At 40.9% G+C, this 21292-nt stretch overlaps 1 protein-coding gene across 5 annotated transcripts in view; it reads left to right on the top strand.

Annotated features, from left to right (window-relative positions):
• LOC106563272 (regulator of G-protein signaling 3) overlaps positions 1–21292 on the top strand; it is a 199267-nt gene that overhangs the window by 74674 nt on the left and 103301 nt on the right. Inside the window, exon 1 of one of the 5 annotated variants that reach the window (XM_014128721.2) lies at positions 4792–5069. The exons of the other annotated variants lie outside the window; for them this stretch is intronic. The gene's annotated coding sequence lies outside the window, so the exon portion shown is untranslated. Of the gene's footprint in view, positions 1–4791; positions 5070–21292 lie in introns of those variants that run through there. 5 annotated transcript variants of the gene reach the window in all.

Below are 21292 nucleotides of genomic sequence, written 5' to 3' on the forward strand. Positions count from 1 at the left end.
CAACTGCGACCTGGCCAAGATAAAGCATAGCAATTTGACTCATACAACAACACAGAGTTACACATGGAATAAACAAAGCATACACTCAATAATACTTTAGAACAAAAGAAAACAGTGACTGCAAATGAGGTAAGATAAGGGAGTTAAGGCAATAAATAGGCCATAGTGGCGAAGTAATTACAATATTGCAATTAAACACTGGAATGGTAGATGTGCAGAAGATGAATGTGCAAGTAGAGATACTGGGGTGCAAAGGAGCAAGATAAATAAATAAATACAGAATGGGAATGAGGTAGGTAGATAGATGGGCTGTTTACAGATGGGCTATGTACAGGTGCAGTGATCTGTGAGCTGCTCTGACAGCTGGTGCTTAAAGCTAGTGAGGGAGATATGAGTCTCCAGCTTCAGAGATCTTTGCAGTTCGTTCCAGTCATTGGCAGCAGAGAACTGGAAGGAAAGATGACCAAATGAGGTGTTGGCTTTGGGGATGACCAGTGAGATATACCTGCTGGAGTGCGTGCTACGGGTGGGTGTTGCTATGGTGATCAGTGAGCTGAGATAAGGCGGAGCTTTACCTAGCAAAGACTTATAGATGCCCTGGAGCCAGTGGGTTTGGCGACGAATATGTAGCGAGGGCCAGCCGACGAGAGCATACAGGTCGCAGTGGTGGGTGGTATATGGGGCTTTGGTGACAAAACAGATTGTACTGTGATAGACTGCATCCAGTTTGCTGAGTAGAGTGTTGGAGGCTATTTTGTAAATGACATCGCCAAAGTCGAGGATCGGTAGGATAGTCAGTTTTACGAGGGTATGTTTGGCAGCGTGAGTGAAGGAGGCTTTGTTGCAAAATAGGAAGCCGATTCTAGATTTAATTTTGGATTGGAGATGCTTAATATGAGTCTGGAAGGCTGGAAGGAGAGTTTACAGTCTAGCCAGACACCTAGGTATTTGTAGTTGTCCACATATTCTAAGTCAGAACCGTACAGAGTAGTGATGCTAGTCGGGCGGGCGGATGCGGGCAGCGACCGGTTGAAGAGCATGCATTTAGTTTTACTAGCATTTAAGAATAGTCGGATGCCTCGGAAGGAGTGTTGTATGGCATTGAAGCTCGTTTGGAGGTTTGCACAGTGTCCAAAGAAGGGCCAGATGTATACAGAATGGTGTCATCTGCGTAGAGGTGGATCAAGGAATTGCCCGCAGCAAGAGCGACATCGTTGATATATACAGAGAAAAGAGTTGCCCGAGAATTGAACCCTGTGCCACCCCCATTGAGACTGCCAGAGGTCCGGACAACAGGCCCTCCGATTTGACACACTGGACTCCATCAGAGAAGTAGTTGGTGAACTAGCTCAAAAACCAGATTGCACAGCGGGGAAGGTACGGTGGGATTTGAAATGGTCAGTGATCTGTTTGTTAACTTGGCTTTCGAAGACTTTAGAAAGGCAGGGCAGGAAGGATATAGGCATATAAAAGCAGCAGGTAAGTTTCAAGTTTGGGGAAGATAATTTTCATATAAAAATGCACCTTTATAATAAAAGCATTACATGCATAATCGCATTTGCAGTCACTTTTGCTAATGGTGTTTTCCCGCTAAAGGAACATTTGTGCTCATAGCCTACTGCAGTGTGCACATTGCTGCACTTATAATGTGAAGAAAGAGCCAAATAGTTTATTACAATTTAAGCTAAACGTTCTGATCTGTTGCATCAGCCTCATTGCTAGTGGTTGTATTAATTTGGGATTTATCGCATCCCACAACTGTCCCAGACTATGTTTGGTAAATGTATTTATCGTACAGAATAGGTCAACTTTTTTACTATGGGGTATTGACATTGGCTGGTGCTTTTGCTGTTTGTTAGGCCTACTCATCTTGTTGGCAGACGAAAAGTAAATGTGGACAGTTCTTCCAATATCTTCAATATGTACCTCGGAATTGGATAAGGACGCGCACAGTTGCATCCCCGAAATGTCTGTCTTCACTTGTTGCCTGTGACAAAGACCCGATCATGTGATGGAGAGCCATGTGAGTGAGAGGTGCTTCGGAGCACGGAGCACTCAAGGAGAAGGGAACAACGGCCACTGGCCGCAAAAGGCATGGATTTGTTTAGGGTGCACTAGGGCCACACAAAAGGAATGCCACTGGGAAATTCGAGGCATTATCAAGTGCTTGTCAAATTGTGAATGAAAGGCTGATGAAGTGTGTACACCCTGCGCAAAAACAAAGCAGAGCTCATGCCTTTCAAGCTACTTTTTTCAAATCATCATTAAAGTCGCTTAATGCATGCAGCCTTACAATGTATAAAAAATCTAAACATTTAGCCCCACGTTTGTAGAACAACTAAAGTTACATTAATAACTAAATTAAGCGTATAGGAATACCAATTTATTTTGTTAACAGCTCAAATCATTTGGAGAAAATATCCTTTCTATTTTATTCAGCTTTATTCAATTGTATTGTTCATAGTATAAAACTATATAAAACAATGACATGGAATTCTAACCAAATCTTGTCTGCTAAATGAACTAGTGTAGCCCACAGCCATATGGCATAGCCAGATCAGGACCAAACGTAAGGACAACTCAGAGTATGCTATTCTGTTCTTCTGAAATAGACTATGTTTTCTTCATATCGTGTTTCTTTAGACCTGTCTAAAATAAATAAAGGATTTATTGTGACGGTGTAGGCTATATTACATGGATTTATTAGACTTTTTAAAATGTAGATGTTCCAAAGGTCTGCATCATGTGTGGAAGCCAGGAGATGCTATTTGTGTTTATATTAACGGTCAATTACCGTGAGACCAACAGTTATTTGCTTGACAATCACCGGCTGACGAAATCTCATGACCGCCACAGCCCTAGCCATGACACATCGTTCCAAGAACGTTCAAGGGACTTTCAGTTCTGCGTTTTGCTCTACGACCCCCACAAGTGTCACTGGACTTGTCTGAATGTACTGTATCCCATACAAACGAATGGAAGTATAGAGCTAGTTTAGTGCCAACAAAAATAAGGGGTTAAATTTGTGTCCAAAAAATTATAATATTTCCTGAGCTTTCTTATATCTCCTTGATATAGGACAGATACTTCAAAACCTTATTCCTTATGATTTATTTTTGGACTGTCTTTTTTGCCATTTATTACATTTACATTTTAGTCATTTAGCAGACGCTCTTATCCAGAGCGACTTACAGTAGTGAATGCATACATTTCATTTCATACATTTTTTATTTTTTATATTTTTTTAATTTTTTTTTTCCGTTATTAATGTGTTATTCAATACATTTCTATGGGCTATAGTAGTAAAGGCCAAATTCAGTATTTTAACAAATAATTTGTGTATATATTTTTTTATACCTAAAGGGGTACTAAAATTCAAAAACAAATAGCTATGATCCATGGTATGACCATCTTAAAACAATTCCATATGTTAACTTAGTACCCCACCCGGCTTAGACTTTTAGTGGTTGTAAACAATTCACATAACTTTTTCTGGTTGTGTTGAGGAAAGCATTGGAGGAGAATGATAGCTAGAGTGTACGATCAAATTGGCTGCAGTTGAGGGATTCAGCTCGTTACTGGTAGTGCTATGATGTGTATGTGTGTATAACTTAAATGCATTTAATAAATAAAGATCTTTAGGGTTACGGTATATTTTGGAGTGTTATACATTTTCATAAACAATGTGGGATGGCAGCATCAAATGTATGTGAACCAGGAGAATATTTACACAAATAAATATTGTCCAGTTGAAGGCTACGGTGTGAAACTGAAGTTTGAGTTTCAGCTTTGATTTAGGCTACAGAAAAAGAGGATGGAATACAAAGTCAAACTCTAGCCATATTACCTAATCAACTACTATGTCTCTCCACTTACCTAAACTATGTAGCTGTTTGCATGTGTGTGTGTTATTTTCATGTGTGTGTGTGGTCCCTGGTTGCGTAAGGTGGGTGACATAAGCAGGACAATGACAGGGATCTCAGGGCCTCAAAGAAGTGTGTGTGTGTGTGTGTGCAAGGAGTGGGAAGGAGTGTGACACACACACATGCATGCACTCATGCATACACTCACACACAGACGCACACACCCAAACAAAGGCGCACATACACAAACACACTCTGCACTCTGCTTTCCAAATCCAAGCACACACACCACGCTACATATTATGCATACATACAGCTCCGACTCACATAACCTCTGAGTCACACAGTATGCTACACACACTCTTGCCGAGATAGACACACTCCTACGCCCAAACTGTACACTACTGAGCAGAGGGCAATGATACACACCAGTCTCATCTAATGTGGAGGGAAGGTAAGCTAGTTTCAATCATATGTTGTTTGTAAATACTCTTGTTTTAAGTCTTTTGGTTAGTATTTGCTGTGTGGGATGGTTATGTTCCGTAGGTATTGCTTTCATGCACATTTTGGGAGCACATCGTATTAGTTTGAAAAAGAGTCAGAGGTCTTAGATTCAGTTGACTGAGTACTTTGATTCTGCAAGGGAAGAGGTGAAAACGTCTACTAGCTACTTGTTTGCATTGACAGTGTTGGTTCAGACACTTCTAATATACCCCCTCTCGCTCTCTCTTTCTTGTCCGTCCTTCAGTACTTTCTCCTCCTCCCCTCCCCTTCCTCTCCTCTCCTTCATCCCCATCTGTAATCTGTGATGCTGGGTGTATGACCTCTCCGTCTCCTCTACCGAGTCCAGGTCCCCTCAGACCGCCTTGCCCTTCTCCCTCTGATCTAGGGGGCATCCTATTTTAGCAGCCGCTCCGAAAGGGACCAGTCTAACCCAGATTCACATAGGAGACTGAGAAGTGTGTAAGTGAGAGAAAGTGAGGGAAAGCAAGAGAGCGTTAGAGACAGAGGGATACTAGACATATTGAGAGAAGCTAATTTGAGGTATACAAATACAAGTTATCTGATTTGTTCTCCCTCAACCTTGTGTGTTATGGTTCTGGACTGGGTCACCATGGGTAACCTAGCAGACCGGGTTGGGACCAGGAAGAGGTTCATCGGGGGGCAGACTCCCTCCAGAAGCACCTGCTCTCTGACTGCACAGACGTAAGTGTATCTGGTCAACACTTCTGCTTGGGCTGTGTTCGAGACTCTAGAGTTTGTAGTGACGAAATTGATGTTTTTCGTTGTACACTTTGGGGTTCTTTTAGTTATTTAGACAAGATTAAAGAACCCTTTACTAAAAAAGGTTCTATATAATATACCCAGTGAAGGCAAAGAATCTTGAAATTACAGTTAACGTTCCCTTTTAATTTGTTTCAGCTGTTTTGCATTGACATTTATATCCATATTAATGATGCTGCTGCATGAGTTTGCTTGTTCAGGAAAATGGCTAGCTGACATCCGATACCATTTGCTTTCTATGGCAGGGGAAAGATTGAAGTCATATTTTGCAACATTGTTGCCGAGGTCTGTGTGTCAAACAGCAAGTTTTATACAAACCTGTGTTGTCGCAAACTAAATGCTAGCATGCAATAGGAAATCATGCGTATAATGAAAGCTTACACTCTTGGATAAAATAGGGGGGTTCTATATAGTACCTTTTGGTCAATTCAAAATGTAACTGCCATTCCGATTCAACACCAACTGCCATAACAGCATGATGATGCAAGAGGATGGTGGTTGAACAAACTTGCAAGTAACCTCCCAAATAAGCACATTATAATTCAAATATATGAAGCCAAAGTCATCTGATAAACTATAGGCTCGATAAATAAAGATGAAACATTATTAGAATTTGACCACATTTGAAAGCTAGCTAGCTAGCTAACTTAGCTAGCTAAACATAAAAAGCTAGGCTACTTTAATTCACCACAACTATTCACCACAACTATTTCAAATAAACATTAGAGCGTGGAGTCAATTGAGGGAACTATGTTTCATGAAGCCATTAAAATACTGATGCTGACTGAGAGGAGGTACTGTATACATTATTCATAATAAATGATGTATAAAAGGTCTTGGTGATCATTAAATTACTTTTCACACGTTAGCTATGTTTTGCTCAGTCTGGCAGTAACAGACTGAGCAAAACTATCAGAGGCAGAGGATCTCTCTTTCGTCTGCTGCTGACAAAAACTGCATGTAAGTTGTTCTTCTACAGCATAATAATTATATGTCTGCATAGCATTTTGTCTTCATTTTGTCTGAAACCTTTCTTCTTCTCTGGAACCAGCCAGGCAACAACCCATACCGTACTGGCGTTAGGTAGCCCAGCGTCAAAGGAGTTGGTCCTGTGGCCGAAAGGTGGCCTGTTTGAATCCTGGGCCGGGCGCTGGGAAAAAATTGGTAGAATTGATCTGACAACTGGAAGGCTGCTGGGTTCACATCCTCAAATAATTCACCTGCTGTTGGGCCCTTGAGCATGCCCCTTAACTTCACAACATTCTCTCCATCCAGGGGCGGTGCACTGCAGCTTGAACCTGTGCTCGTCTCAACTGTATGTGTGAGATCTGATGTTTAGGGGGGTGTTGTGAACGAGGCAGAAGAAACACTTTTGTTGTTCGCTGTAACTAATGGACAAAGTTGTATTGTATTGTAAAGATATCAGCCAGAGTTGACATGGGCCATCATTCAAACAAAGAGATGCCTCCCTGGCCACCAGTAAATATTTCTAAACTAATTTTGCAAATAATGACAAATTCCATGATTTAATCGTTTATTAAATTATATTCTTAGCAACAAATATTACTACTTAATAGTAGTAGCCATAAATGTCACCATGCAGGGTTTTACAGTATATGGAACCATTTTGGTTTCAGTGAAAAAAAACCTCTTGGGTTCTGATCAAAGAACCCTACAAAAGGCCTCTATATAGACATTTTAGGGTTTCCATATATGAACCAAGTGATTTAACCCTTGTTGGTTCTATAAGGAACCCTTTTTTTCCAAGAGTGTAGGTTCAGTAACAGTTGATTTTGGGTTATGCTCTCTGACTGTAAAAAGAAACGAGTTTCTGGCCAACGGTTCTGCTAAGGCTGCATTTCAGATGTCTAGAGGAAACTATATTGGTGACGATACTGTGGGTTTATCATGAAACTTTATGATGCATCATACATTAATTACCAGTTGATGTCCTGAATTGTCTGTGAAGTGGAAGCTAACAAACTACAGATGAGATACATATAATATTCTGCTAAGTACCCATACATACAGAACTATAGATCATTTTATCCTTTGTGTGCATAATTGTATGTTGGCTACAGAGGACAAGCACTGACGAATAGGCACAACACGATCATCATAAGTAAGACTAGGTGACAAATGAAGACTGAAGAATGACCATTGACCATACACAGTGTTAATGATGACTAATGCTGATTTACTGATCTTCTTCCTTATCACAATCTTTATCAATTATCGCCTATTGGATGTAAGGGCCATCCACACCAAGGACCGTTATTGTTTATCATTCTGCACTAGGCATACACCTGTCAATCAACTGATAAATGCATCCTACTGCACGCTGTAGGCCTATTAAATAGGTGGTAACACAGACCATTTAGTGCTTCAGGGTGTATTCCTTGTCATAGTGACAACTGCAAATAATACTTGAATAATAATATAATCTAATGAAAAATAATTAGAAACTAATTTACATGTAGCAATTCAACAACAAACGCTGTTTAACCTGCACATCTTCTACATCATGTCATTACCTGCCTCGTTGCTCAAGTGGTTTGAAAGTGATTTCCATTTTTCTAATGATTGCCATTTTCCTTTTTTCGCTGTGCTCATCTCTCTGCCTGTCCTGTGCAGCCATTTGCAATGCATCAGTGCAACAACATTTACATTTACATTTACGTCATTTAGCAGACGCTCTTATCCAGAGCGACTTACAAATTGGTGCATTCACCTTATGATATCCAGTGGAACAACCTTAACATCACTGGACAAAGTGATCACACCAATGCACTCTCTCTCCTTAACTTTCCCTGACAGATCATTTGGCCTAGCCTATTTTACATTCAGCAATTAACAACAGCAAGCTTGTTTCTTATTGTGAAAAGGCTATTAGGCCTAGTATAAAAAATAAAATCAAAATTCTACAAACAAATGTCCTCAGGAACAGCTGGGAGAGAGACACTATAGTGCAGCCGAAGTAAGACATATTAGCTAGACATTAGACCATTCGTTAGCTAAATAGAAGGTCTATAAATATTTACTTGTCAAAGTGAATAAAAAAAAGTTTACAGATTATGAAAAAAATCAGGCTGCGCTCTGCAGTTCCGGACATGCGCTCCACGATTAATTAGGCCTACATTTTTAAACCAGAAAAGTATTTTACCTAGGCTACAACAACACAGTGCAATCTGGAATGTATTATTTTGATCAAGTGAGTACCAATTTTTGTCTAGGGCTGTAAACTGCAGTGCTGTGTGTAGGCTAAATTGAATAACCACTCAAATGCCCTGTTTTGAATGCTTCATGCTGAAATAACTGCATACAGCCTAGGCCTGATTATGGAACCATTTGGATCAGTTATGGGTCTATTCTAGACAGTTTACAAGGTCCAGAAATGCACATTAGCAGGCCAGTCATAGTGTATATTTTTGTCAGGATGTATCGTTGTTACAGATAGGCTTACCAACATAAAATATGGCCTTCTCATGCACTGTTGTTCGTGGATCATCATTCTCCCATCTCGTCCTATAATTAATGTGGCCACCAATATGCTCACACAAGGCCAGCTATTCAGGCAAGCTTACCGTAAGCTCTGCCTCCTCTCCTCTCTGAGCAGCCTCTTGCACGTAGAACCAAGAACACTTCAATAGAACATGTTCTTGATTGGTTGTCGATGTTTTATCGTTGGAGGGACAAGGACATTTTTAGCTCCCGTTATCATTCTCCACTCTTTTTGTAGTTACCGTTGTAGTGTGAAAGCTCCTGTTCACTTGAATTAGAATATATATATTTTTTAATTATCGTTATAGTTATCGTCCTAGGTGTGGATAGCCTTTCAACCTATCAATTTAATTTTATAGCATTAATTCATCCTTCCCTGGTGCCTTAATTACAAAATATCAATCACTTCCAGACTATTGAGTCAACTGTCTTGTTTAACAAGTGCTGAATGGATGAATGGAGGAGACGTGACAGATAAAGGTAGCAGATAGTCAGAGAGGTAAAGTAGGTGAGTTCAATCATAGTGTGAATCGCATTACTAAGCTGTATGACAGTGAGGGAGTATTTACTTTCGCTTTCAGAGGGGATACTGTGCATTGTGTGATCTACTTGCAGAGAAGAAGGTCAAATTGTTCACGGGCCATTTTTTAGGTGTGACGTTCATGTGCTCGGGGCTTAGCTGTGACACTAGTTCCATCTGATGATGTCCCAAGCACCCGACCATTGACGAAAGTTGTAGTTATTTTGGTAACATGGGCTGCAAGGATGTTTCCAGCTGAAAGTGTGCCTGCCTTTGCGTCAGTGTGTGTGTGTGTGTGTGTGTGTGTGTGTGTGTGTGTGTGTGTGTGTGTGTGTGTGTGTGTGTGTGTGTGTGTGTGTGTGTGTGTGTGTGCGTGTACAGAACCAGTCAAAAGTTTAGACACACCTACTCAATACAAGGGGTTTTCTTTATTTTTACTATTTTCTACATTGTAGAATAATAGTGAAAACCTCAAAACTATGAAATAACACATATGGGAACATGTAGTAACCAAAGTGCTAAACAAATCAAAATATATTTGAGATTCTTAAAAGTAGCCACCCTTTGCCTTGATGACAACTTTGCACACTCTTGGTATTCTCTCAACCAGCTTCATGAGGTAGTCCCCTGGAATGCATTTCAATTAACAGGTGTGCCTTGTTCAAAGTTAATTTGTGGAATTTCTTTCCTTCTTAATGCGTTTGAGCCAATCAGTTGTATTGTGACAAGTTAGGGGTGGTATACAGAAGATAGCCCTATTTGGTAAAATACCAAGTCCATATTATGGCAAGAACAGCTCAAATAAGCAAAGAGAAATGATAGTCCATCATTACTTTAAGATATGAAGGTTAGTCAATACGGAAAATGTCAAGAACTTTGAAAGTTTCTTCAAGTGCAGTCACAAAAACCATCAAGCGCTATGATGAAACTGGCTCTCATGAGGACTGCCACAGGAATGGAAGACCCAGAGTTACCTCTGCTGCAGAGGATAATTTCATTAGAGTTACCAGCCTCAGAAATAAAAGGCCAAATAAATACCTCACAGAGTTCAAGTAACAGACGTCTCAACATCAACTGTTCAGATGAGACTGCGTGAATCAGGCCTTCATGGTCGAATTGCTGCAATGAAATCACTACTAAAGGACACCAATAAGAAGAACAGACTTACTTGGGCCAAGAAACATGAGCAATGGACATTAGACCGGTGGAAATCTGTCCTTTGGTCTGATGAGGTCAAATTTGAGATTTTTGGTTCCAACCGCTGTGTCTTCGTGAGACGCAGCGTAGGTGAACGGATGATCTCTGCATGTTTGGTTCCCACCGTGAAGCATGGAGGAGGAGGTGTGAGGGTGTGGGGGTGCTTTGCTGGTGACACTGTCTGTGATTAATTTAGAAAGCAAGGCACACGTAACCAGAATGGCTACCACAGCACTTTGCAGCGATACACCATCCCATCTGGTTTGCACTTAGTGGGACTATCATTTGTTTTTCAACAGGACAATGACCAAAACACACCTCCAGGCGGTGTAAGTGTTGTATCAGATGACCTGGCCTCCACAATCACCTGACCTCAACCCAATTGAGATGGTTTGGGATGAGTTGGACCGCAGAGTGAAGGAAAAGCAGCCAACAAGTGCTCAGCATATGTGGGAACTCCTTCAAGACTGTTGTAGAAGCATTCCAGGTGAAGGTGGTTGAGAGAATGCCAAGAGTGTGCAAAGTTGTCATGAAGTTAAAGGGTGCCTACTTTGAAGAATCTCAAATAAAATATAACACTTTTTTGCTTACTACATGATTCCATATGTGTTATATCATAGTTTTGATGTCTTCACTATTATTCTTTAATGTAGGAAATAGTAAAAATACTTTTGACTGGTGCTGCATGTCTGTCTGCATCTGCTTGAATGTGTCTATATCTGCCTGTGTGTCTGTATCTGCGTGTGTGTGTGTGTGTGTGTGTGTGTGTGTGTGTGTGTGTGTGTACCCTTTGCAACGACTCCAACGCCTCAATGATCTAGAGACTGTCATTTTCAAATGAGAGGGGTCTGAGTGATATCCATCCTGGGGTCTTTGTCAGCAGATCTGCCTTCTTCATGGTGGTCATCCATAACAGGCCTGTTGCAGGGCCCACCTCCCCTGGTCTGATTGCACTGAGAACTGCTTTACTACCCTCTCTGTGACTTTACTTGGGCTGGGACTGATGAACTGTGTGGCTTTATCACACTTTTAATATTCTGGGAGAAATAAATTCGGCAGCTCTGGCAGCGCCCATACATCTGCATATAATGACTTAAAGACTTCACTCTCAGTGGGATGATTGCATTGAGATCTATGGTTTCGATAGCCTCCGCAGATCTAGGCTCTTAGATCAACTTAACTGCAGCCCTCTTGGGATCCTATGGTCAAAGTGTTTTAGTGCAGACTATGGGGTTTATTTGATCACCTGTCTCACCTCAATTGTTCCTTTTTTCTCAATGCTGAGCAATTGCAGTACAGTGTTTATTACATGGCTTGGGAACGGGTGAGTTTAAGATAAATTACTTCAGAGTAATATTGCTGAAGGATAAACTATACTTAATTTGTATTTCATAACAAGGACAGGGCCGTTGTATTGATTTGATTATCACTTTTCTACACTGTTTTAAATCATATCCCACCCTTACATTGTTGCTCTCTTGAGAACAAGAGAGAAAATATTTATTGTCTGGTTTCACCCAGCAAACAGGCGACGTCCTAAAGACATTAGGGGACATTGTTATTTTGTCCCTTTAAGGGTTTCTGCGAGACAATATCCCACTCATGTTCTGAGAACGTTTTAGGAACATTAAAAAATGATGCTCGGGATCATAGCAGGACGTTCAGTACAGTCCAATAGGGAACGTTACAAAATGGTTCCTATTTGGTTTCGACTGGATATGATCTATGGGACATTCAATGATAGGAAGTGGACGTCGCATGATGGTCCCAAGGGAACGTTCTCTGGGGGACCATTGTCTAGCTCTCTGAAAGTTACCTGGACATCACTGAGGACCATGTCAAGACCTTTTTAGGATGTTCTCAGGATTTTAATTTTACTAGTCATTAGGACGTTGTGTGATAGTCCCAAGGGAATGTTCTCTGTGGGACTTTGTCTAGTTCCCTGTAATTTACCAGGAGGTCCTTGAAGACGTTTTTGGACGTTGTTTGGATGTTGTGTCATGGTCCTCTGGAGTTTTTTTCTCTTTCTCATTTTGTTCCAGGGACATTCCCAAGGATGGTTTGTTTCCGGGACATCCCCAAAGACATTTTTAGTATGTTCTCGTACACAACCGTCCCCGGACACAATGTCCCAAGAACTTCCTAAAAACATCCTGGGGGACATTCCTGGAACAAAATGGGAAGTAGACGAAAACCTCCAGAGCACCATGACACAACATCAAGAATGGGATGTTTTTAGGATGTTCTTGGGATGTTGTGACATGGTCCCCTGGAGGTTTTGTCTAGTTCCCAGTTTGTTTTTAGGACGTTCTTAGCATGTTGTGCATGGTGCTAAGGTACTGTTGTGAGTTTGGGTGATCCTATCCAACTTTTCCTTCTCTTACTAAAGCAGAATTACAGCGTTTGAGATTGAAACAGCGATGATAGTTTGCTGAAGTTAAGCTCTTTGAGGGAATTGTTCAGAAATGATACATATCTTGAGGTGTTACGCAAGGCCAGTCATACTCTGGAGGCCTTCATAGGTCTGGGGCTCCAGTACTGTCTCTCATTGTCAAGTCGAGACCTTGGGACTATAAGGTTCTATCAGCAATGTTTGTCAAAAATGAGTCACATATAATTAATTGATCTTTAGCTGGTTCTTCATATGTCTGAAGTTAGATTTTTGAAAAAGCAAATTTTAACTTGAAAAATGTAAACTAGAAAGTTCTATCTGCATAAACCCAGTTGAATATGGCACTATACGGTTCTCTCTGCTATCCAATCACAAGCCTGAACAAATACAGACCTTATGGCTGAACCCAGATTGACATTTCAGAGCCATAAGGTTCTATCTGCGATTGCACCCCCCCTCCCCTTTCAGGTGAGGACCTTAATGGGTTATGAAAGAAGAATTCACTACAAAACAGTTCTATGATCTGGGATCAAATCAAATCAAAGTTTATTTGTCACGTGCGCCGAATACAACAGATAGACCTTACAGTGAAATGCTTCCTTACAGGCTCTAACCAATAGTGCGAAAAAAAGGTATGTGTGTGTGTGTGTGTGTGTGTGTGTGTGTGTGTGTGTGTGTGTGTGTGTGTGTGTGTGTGTGTGTGTGTGTGTGTGTGTGTGTGTGTAGGTAAGTAAAGAGATAAAACAACAGTAAAAATACATTTGAAAATAAGAGTAGCAAGGCTATATACAGACACCGGTAAGTCAGACTGATTGAGGTAGTACGTACATGTAGGTATGGTTAAAGTGACTATGCATATATGATGAACAGAGAGTAGCAGTAGCGTAAAAGGAGGGGTTGGCGGGAGGTGGGACACAATGCAGATGTGAAAACACTGATGCTCAATATCTCAGAACTATGCTTTGCGCAGTTAGATCCTTACAGTCCCAAGGACACGAAGTATGGGTAGCTGCAGCCCAATATGGCGACCAGAGTATGGGTGAGTCGGTGTGTCGAAAGGAGTAGGTGTATGGCAAGTGAATCTGCTAATTGGGCAGATTTGTTACCACTCAAGACCGTTTTGCGTAGCTGATTGGGCTGCACAATGAGTCGATAAGCCGGCGATCAGTACACAGGTGTTTTATTGACGTGCATGTCGACCTGAGGTGTTTCGTACTGGGCAGCTGTATCACAGTCATGTCACCGGCTGGAGCTAAATTGGCCATTTTTCCCCCTCCCATGATTTTATTTAAAGTTAGTTAACAGCCATACAAGAAATAACTAATATTGATAACTATCTAGATGTCACCTTGATACATACATTTACATTTTAGTCATTTAGCAGATTGTCTTATCCAGAGCAATTAAGGTTAAGTGCCTTGCTCAAGGGCACATTGACAGATTTTTCACCTAGTCTGCTTAGGGATTCGAACCAGCAACCATTCAGTTACTGGCCCAATGCTCTTAACCGCTAGTCTACCTGCCGCCCTACATACTTACATACAGGTTACTACTCAATGGGTAGGGCATAAACAGCAACAACAACGGGACAGTGCCCTTCGTTCCCGCTTGCCAAGCACTATTGTCTGGCAACAGCATGGAAATAGCTACCTAGTAGCCAATATCAGGGTGACAGTCACAGTAAGCACACACTATGGTGCATGATGTAACTGTACACCCATCATCTGTACTTTTATCCCCCCCCACAAAAAAAATGTTTTATGAGTGAAAATCTACAATTAAATATGACTAATACTCATCCTCTGGCTTCAAAAGAGAAGTCCAAACTCTCACGGTATGGTACAGTAGCTCAATGTACGGTAGTTGTGTGGTAGAATAAAAACAAAAACACAGCTCAATCAAAACCTTCTAACTAACCTATAGCATAGCGCTTTCGACACCCACTCCTTTCCACACGCCCACAAATGTCCTTTCGACACACCCACTCCTTTCCACACGCCCACAAATGTCCTTTCGACACACCCACTCCTTTCCACACGCTTACTACTTTCCTTTCGACACACCCATTTGCCCATACTCCGGTCGCCATATTGGGTTACAGCTTCCCCCCTCTCCTCTTTGTGCCAGACAGCTCTCTGCATCAAAGGAGCACTGGTTTGAGCACCAGACCAAACATCCCCTTTTGGAACCAAAACAAAAATACATAAAAGAATGAGAATTATAATTTGATGAGAAGGAATCAATATCTCTCTGTTGTTTGTTTGTTTGTTTTCAAAAACAAACAACTTTTGGTTTAGTCTGAAATGTTATTTAAATTTGAGTCATTTGATCATGTGTTGGAATTTAATGTACTGTATGCTTTCCCAAAGCTGATAAGGGCTCCATTTTGAAGGGAAAAAGCACCCAGACTAGTTTCACCTTGATTCTATAAGAATGGCTACCTTAGAGACCAACTTCTGCAGACGCTTGAGATCAAGGTCAGGTATTTCTAGCCTCATCAGATGTAATCTTAATGAACAGTGTATATGTGAGTGTGTGTATGAGAGAGAGAGAGAGAGAGAAGGATGAAATAGGAAATATTGAGTACCAGTCAGGACATAGTATACCTGTGTGCCATTTGTATACCACCTCAAAACTCCCCCTACCATACAGTATAGAAGAAGGATTTCAAAATATCCAGTTATATGTACTACATTTTCAGTCTCTGGGCTCTGTGCTTCTATGTGGTGATCTCAACGTCAGGACTGCCGTTGAGGTGGACTATATAGACAGAGGGAAACACCAATCTATTTTGAAAGACATCTCCTTAATACAAAAATCCCTATTCAGAGAAAGAGTTATGGTAGTGTGGTTTACAAAAGGGGGAGAATGCTACATCAGCTCTGAATCTACAGTTTATATTGTTAATGGTAGGACTAGAGGTGACTCTCTTGGCAGATTCACATATCAAATACAATTTTATTTGTCACATGCGCCGAATAAAACTGGTGGAGACTTTGCCGTGAAATGCTTGCTTAAGAGTTTTTCCCAACAATGCAGAGTTTAAAAATAATACAAATAAATAGTAAGACAAGAGGAATAAAATACACAAGAATGGAGCTACTGTATACTGTACATGTACACAGATCAATGTGTAGAGGTACGAGATAATTAAGGTAGAATGAAGGCAAGGTACTGTAAAGTGACTAGGCATCAGGATAGATAATAAGAGCAAAATAAAGTAGCAGCAGAAAATGATGTGTATGTATAGTTCCTTCAGAAAGTATTCACACCCCTTGACTTTTTCCACATTTTGTTGTGTTAGAGTGTAACACCCTGGCCATAGAGAGGGGTTGTTGTTCTTTATTTTGGTTAGGCCAGGGTGTTACATTGGGTGGGCGTTCTATGTTCATTTTTCTATGTTTTTGTATTTCTTTGTTTTGGGCCGGGTGTGGCTCCCAATCAGGCACAGCTGTAGTTTGTTGTTGCTGATTGGGAGTCACACATAAGTAGCCTGTTTTTCCTTTGGGTTTTTGTGGGTGATTGTTTCTGTCTAGTGTTTCTGTTGTGTGGTTTGCACCGACAGAACTGTTGGCTTTCGTTTTCCCTGTTTGTTTTTTGAAGTGTATCATTAAAAATCATTATGACAACTTACCACGCTGCATCTTGGTCCCCTCTTCCAGACGATTGTTACATAGAGCCTGAATTTACAATGGATTAAATGTAGATTTGCTTGTCACCTGCCTACACACAATACCCCATAATGTCAAAGTGGAATTATGTTTATTTTCAACAAATTAATGAAAAATGAAAAACTGCAGTGTCTTTGAGTCAATAAGTATTCAACCCCTTTGTTACGGCTAGCACATAAGTTCAGGAGTACAAATTTGCTTAAGAAGTTGCATGGATTCACTGTGTGCAATAAGTGTTTAACATGATTTTTGAATGACTACCTCATCTCTGTACCCCACACATACAATTATTTGTAAGGTCCCTCAGTCGAGAAGTGTTTTTCCAATGCCTCACAAAGGGAACCTATTGGTAAAAATAAAAAAAGCAGACATTGAATATCCCGTTGAGCATGAAGTTATAAATTACACTTTGGATGGTGTATCAATACACCCAGTCACTACAAATATACAAGCATCCTTCCTAACTCAGTTGCTGGAGAGGAAGGAAACCACTGAGGGATTTCACCATGAGGCCAATAGTGACTTTAAAACAGTTCCATAATTGAATGGCTGTGATAGAGAAAACTGAGGACGGATCAACATTGTAGTTACTCCACAATACTAACCTAATTGACAGAGGGAAAAGGAAACCTGTACAGAATATTCCAAAACATGCACTAAAGTAATGCTGCAAATAAATTGCACAGCAATTCACTTTTTGTCCTGAATACAAAGTGTTATGTTTTGGGCAAATCCAGTACAACACATTATTGAGAACAACTCTCCATATTTTCAAGCATAGTGGTAGCTGCATCATGTTATGGGTATGCTTGTAATCATTAAGGACTGGGGAGTTTTTCAGAATAAAAATTAAACAGAATAGAGCTACGCACAGGCCAAATCCTAGAGGAAACCTGGTCTACTTTCCACCAGATACTGGGAGATGAATTCACCTTTCAGCAGGACAATAACCTAAAACACAAGGCCAAACACACACTAGAGTTGCTTACCAAGAAGCCAGTGAATGTTCGTGAGTGGCCGACTTACAGTTTTGACTTAAATCTACTTGAAAATCTATGACAAAACCTGAAAATGATTGTCTAGCAATGATCAACAATCAATTTGACAGCTTTTTAATTCAGGCTGTAACACTACAAAATGTGGAATAAGTCAAGGGGTATGAATACTTTCTGAAGGTACTGTATGCGTGTGTGTGCGTATGTAGTGTGTGTGAGTGTATACGGTACAGCTCTGTTCTAGGAGACAGTGTGGTGGATTACTCTATAATCTTCATTCCATTTTAATGTGTTAATGCCTTTACATTCATGCCACAACTTGCCCTGTCAGATCACCCTTTATCTTAAAGGAAATATAGAGTCAACTACAATCCCAAACCAGGAACCATACCTATTCAATCTCCCATTTGCAAATGGAAAAATACCAGTAACACAGCACATGAGACAGCATTAAACAACAAATTAATTGATAACATGCTGAACTGCATTCAGCACATACCATTTTGCTTCAGGAAAGAAAACATTAATTTGGCAACATATGAATTATATTCTACAAACTGGTAACATAATGACATACAAACAAAGTGCCCAAAGAGAAATGGTTTGGCAGTGAATGTATTACTGCCAGGAAAACTGTCAAACCAAAAACAAACCCCACAGACCAGGTTGGATGTATAAAATATCACCTGGCTCTAAAACAATATAAAGAGTTGCTACAAGATAAAACAAAAACCTGTCTACATGTGTCACGATCGTCATTGTAATCATACTCAAACCAAGGCACAGCGTACGTAGAGCTCCACATCTTTATTAAATGAAACTCACAAAAACAATAACACGCAACGACCACGTGACGCTATGGCATGCTCACAGGCAACTACACATAAACAAGATCCCACAAAAACCAGTGGGGAAATGGCTGCCTAAATATGATCCCCAATCAGAGACAACGATAAACAGCTGCCTCTGATTGGGAACCATACCAGGCCAACATAGAACTAGACAACCTAGATAGGAACACCCCCCCAGTCACACCCCGACCTAACCAAAATAGAGAATAAAAATGCTCTCTATGGTCAGGGCGTGACAACATGTCTAATGAGCTTGAAAACATTTAAGAGGCAATAAACCTAAACATGTTTTCGGAACTTTGGTGCACGCTTCATACTTCACATAATAATAAGAACATTCCATTCAAAATGGCAACATTTTGAAAAACTACTTTGAAAAACTGTATGAAAATACAGAATGCCAGAAATTAACTGAGACTCACACAAAATTAGTTGATAAATTACAACATTTAAAGACCAATGAAACCCATTAGATATACCATCGCAATAACAGAGCTGAAAGAGAAAATCAAAGCCCTCAGTACGGTAAAGCCCTTGGGCCAAACAGTATCTGCACTGAGATGTTGAAGAGACAGCAGCCCTAAGCTGCAGGATGCCAATGTAGAATATTTTCCAGTAATATGGAATAAAGACACGTAAACGGGCATCGAAGCTCTGAGGAGCGTGACACCTGATGACACATGGATGGCGATAACGTGAGTGTTTCTTAAAGCTGACCTCTGATTGGTTGATGAGCAGCCGTTTTTAGTTGTGATGGGATACTTATGCCCTCAGAATAGCCACAATATGTCGGGCCATGGAGTCTATAAGGAGTTGAAACCATTCCACAGGGATGTTGGCCCATGTTGACTCCAATGCTTCCCACAGTTGTGTCAAGTTGGCTGGATGTTCTTTGGGTGGTGGACTATTCTTGATACACGCTGGAAACTTGAAAACCCCAGCAGTGTTGCAGTTCTTGACACACTCAAACTGGTGCACCTGGCACCTACTACCATATTTCCTTGAAAGGCACTTAAATAATTTGTCTTGACCTTTCACTCATACACAATACATACACAATCCATGTCTCACACATACACAATCCATGTCTCAATTGTCTCAAGGCTGTCCCCATAGGAGAACCATTTGAAGAACCTCTTTTGGTTCCAGGTAGAACCTTTTTTGGTTCCAGGTAGAACTGTGTTGGGTTCCATGTAGAACTCTATGTGGAAAAGGTTCTACATGGAACCCAAAATGGTTCTACCTGGAACCAAAAGGGGTTCTTCAAATGGTTCTCCTATGGGGACAGCCGAAGAACCCTTTTTGGTTCTAGATAGGGGCGGCAGGTAGCCTGGCGGGTAGGAGCATTGGGCCAGTAACCAAAAGGTTGCTGGATTGAATCGCTAAGCTAACAAGGTAAAAATCTGTTGTTCTGCCACTGAGCAAGGCAGTTAACCCACTGTTCCCCGTGCACTGTGGATGTCGATGAAGGCAGCCCCCCTGACCTCTCTGATTCAGAGGGGTTGGGATAAATGCGGAAGACACATTTCAGTTGAATGCATTCAGTTTTACAACTGACAAGGTATCCCCCTTTCTTTTTTTTATATAGCACCTTTTTTTCTAAAAGTGTAGTGATTAGTGCTCTTCTGTCTCGCCTGCCAAGACTGTCTCATTGGCAGTCAAGGGAGGGGAGTTGCCTTTACAAACTAAGGTTTTGTGTTCATTTACAGACTTCAAGCTTACTGGGAAATCCTAGGAAGTCGTGCCAAGGGATGTACTCCGGCGCACAGAACGCATATACTTACAATTATCATGGGCGAGACAGAATAACGCTAATCATTAGTGTGCATCAGTCACACTAGGATAGGAATAATGGGAACATCTTCAGCAATTTATCACAATTCAACCCCTTATTGCAAAGCCATTAACTCTTTTTGGATGGTGCCATTGCTTAAATCACAATGAACAGCAGATTTGTAGCACTCAGGAGACATTTGCTTGTTATCAGCATTTACACAGCAACCTACTTTCCTCTCTTGTTGGCCTGCTAGACTACCATGCCCTCTGGCAGGCTGATAGGGGTGCCATCTCTGCCATGCATCTCTCTGTTGTAAAAGGTTCTCCAGAGCATTGTATTGTATAACTTTATCCCTGCGTAGTACACACTGAGTGTGCTGGCGTAGTGCAAACTAAGGTGAGTAGTGTGGACAGGAGGCCAAAGATCCGCTCAAGACTTATCTACCAGATGACTCAGGAGGAAGGCTCCAACCAGGTAGCATTTTAACCAATCTGACTAAAGGTAAATGCTGTGTGTTTTTTTAGCCACTCCAAGGCAGGCCAGTGGCCATTCATTGAATTCTGTCTTGTTTTCTCTTATCACTTGATGGTGGGTGTGTGCGTGCAAATGGACATTTAGGTAGAGGTGAAAGAGTTAAAATACTTGACGAGAGTTGGGCAAATAGCTAGATCTGCCTAACAGGTTGGATGGACATTTATATACACTTACTATCTGTACAGCAATTCAGTTTTGTTTTGCAGAAGCATGTACAATATGTCAGAAGCAGGGTTGGAACTTTGTGATTTTAGGGGCAAGGCCATTTGGCCTTCAAGAGATATTTTGATTTCATTAACACTTTTTTGGTCACTATTGTTAGGTTCTTATTTTTCAGAGTAAATAACTCACAGACACTAGATAAGCTTTAACCAAGTTGAATTCTTCCCAAAGGTTCTGTACAGCTGTAATTCAGACAACCCAACATTTCTCCCAACACATATATATATCCCACTTAAGACACTCCTCCTTCTCTTCCATCCTTCCATTTTATGGTTCTACAGGAAAAGAGTAACAGGATACTGAACCCTTATTACTTCCTTCAGGGGATCTGACCTCACCTCCTGACCTTACCTAATCCACAGATGTCCATCTGTCTTTCCTGTATCAACACGGGGCTCTCCTCCCGTCCCCCAACACATTCCAACGCCATCTGGCCTTCTACAGAGAACCATTAAATTCTGACATAAAACCAAGTCTCTTTCACT

Source organism: Salmo salar, chromosome ssa11, assembly GCF_905237065.1.
Source record: "Salmo salar chromosome ssa11, Ssal_v3.1, whole genome shotgun sequence".
Classification (NCBI taxonomy): Eukaryota; Metazoa; Chordata; class Actinopteri; order Salmoniformes; family Salmonidae; genus Salmo; species Salmo salar.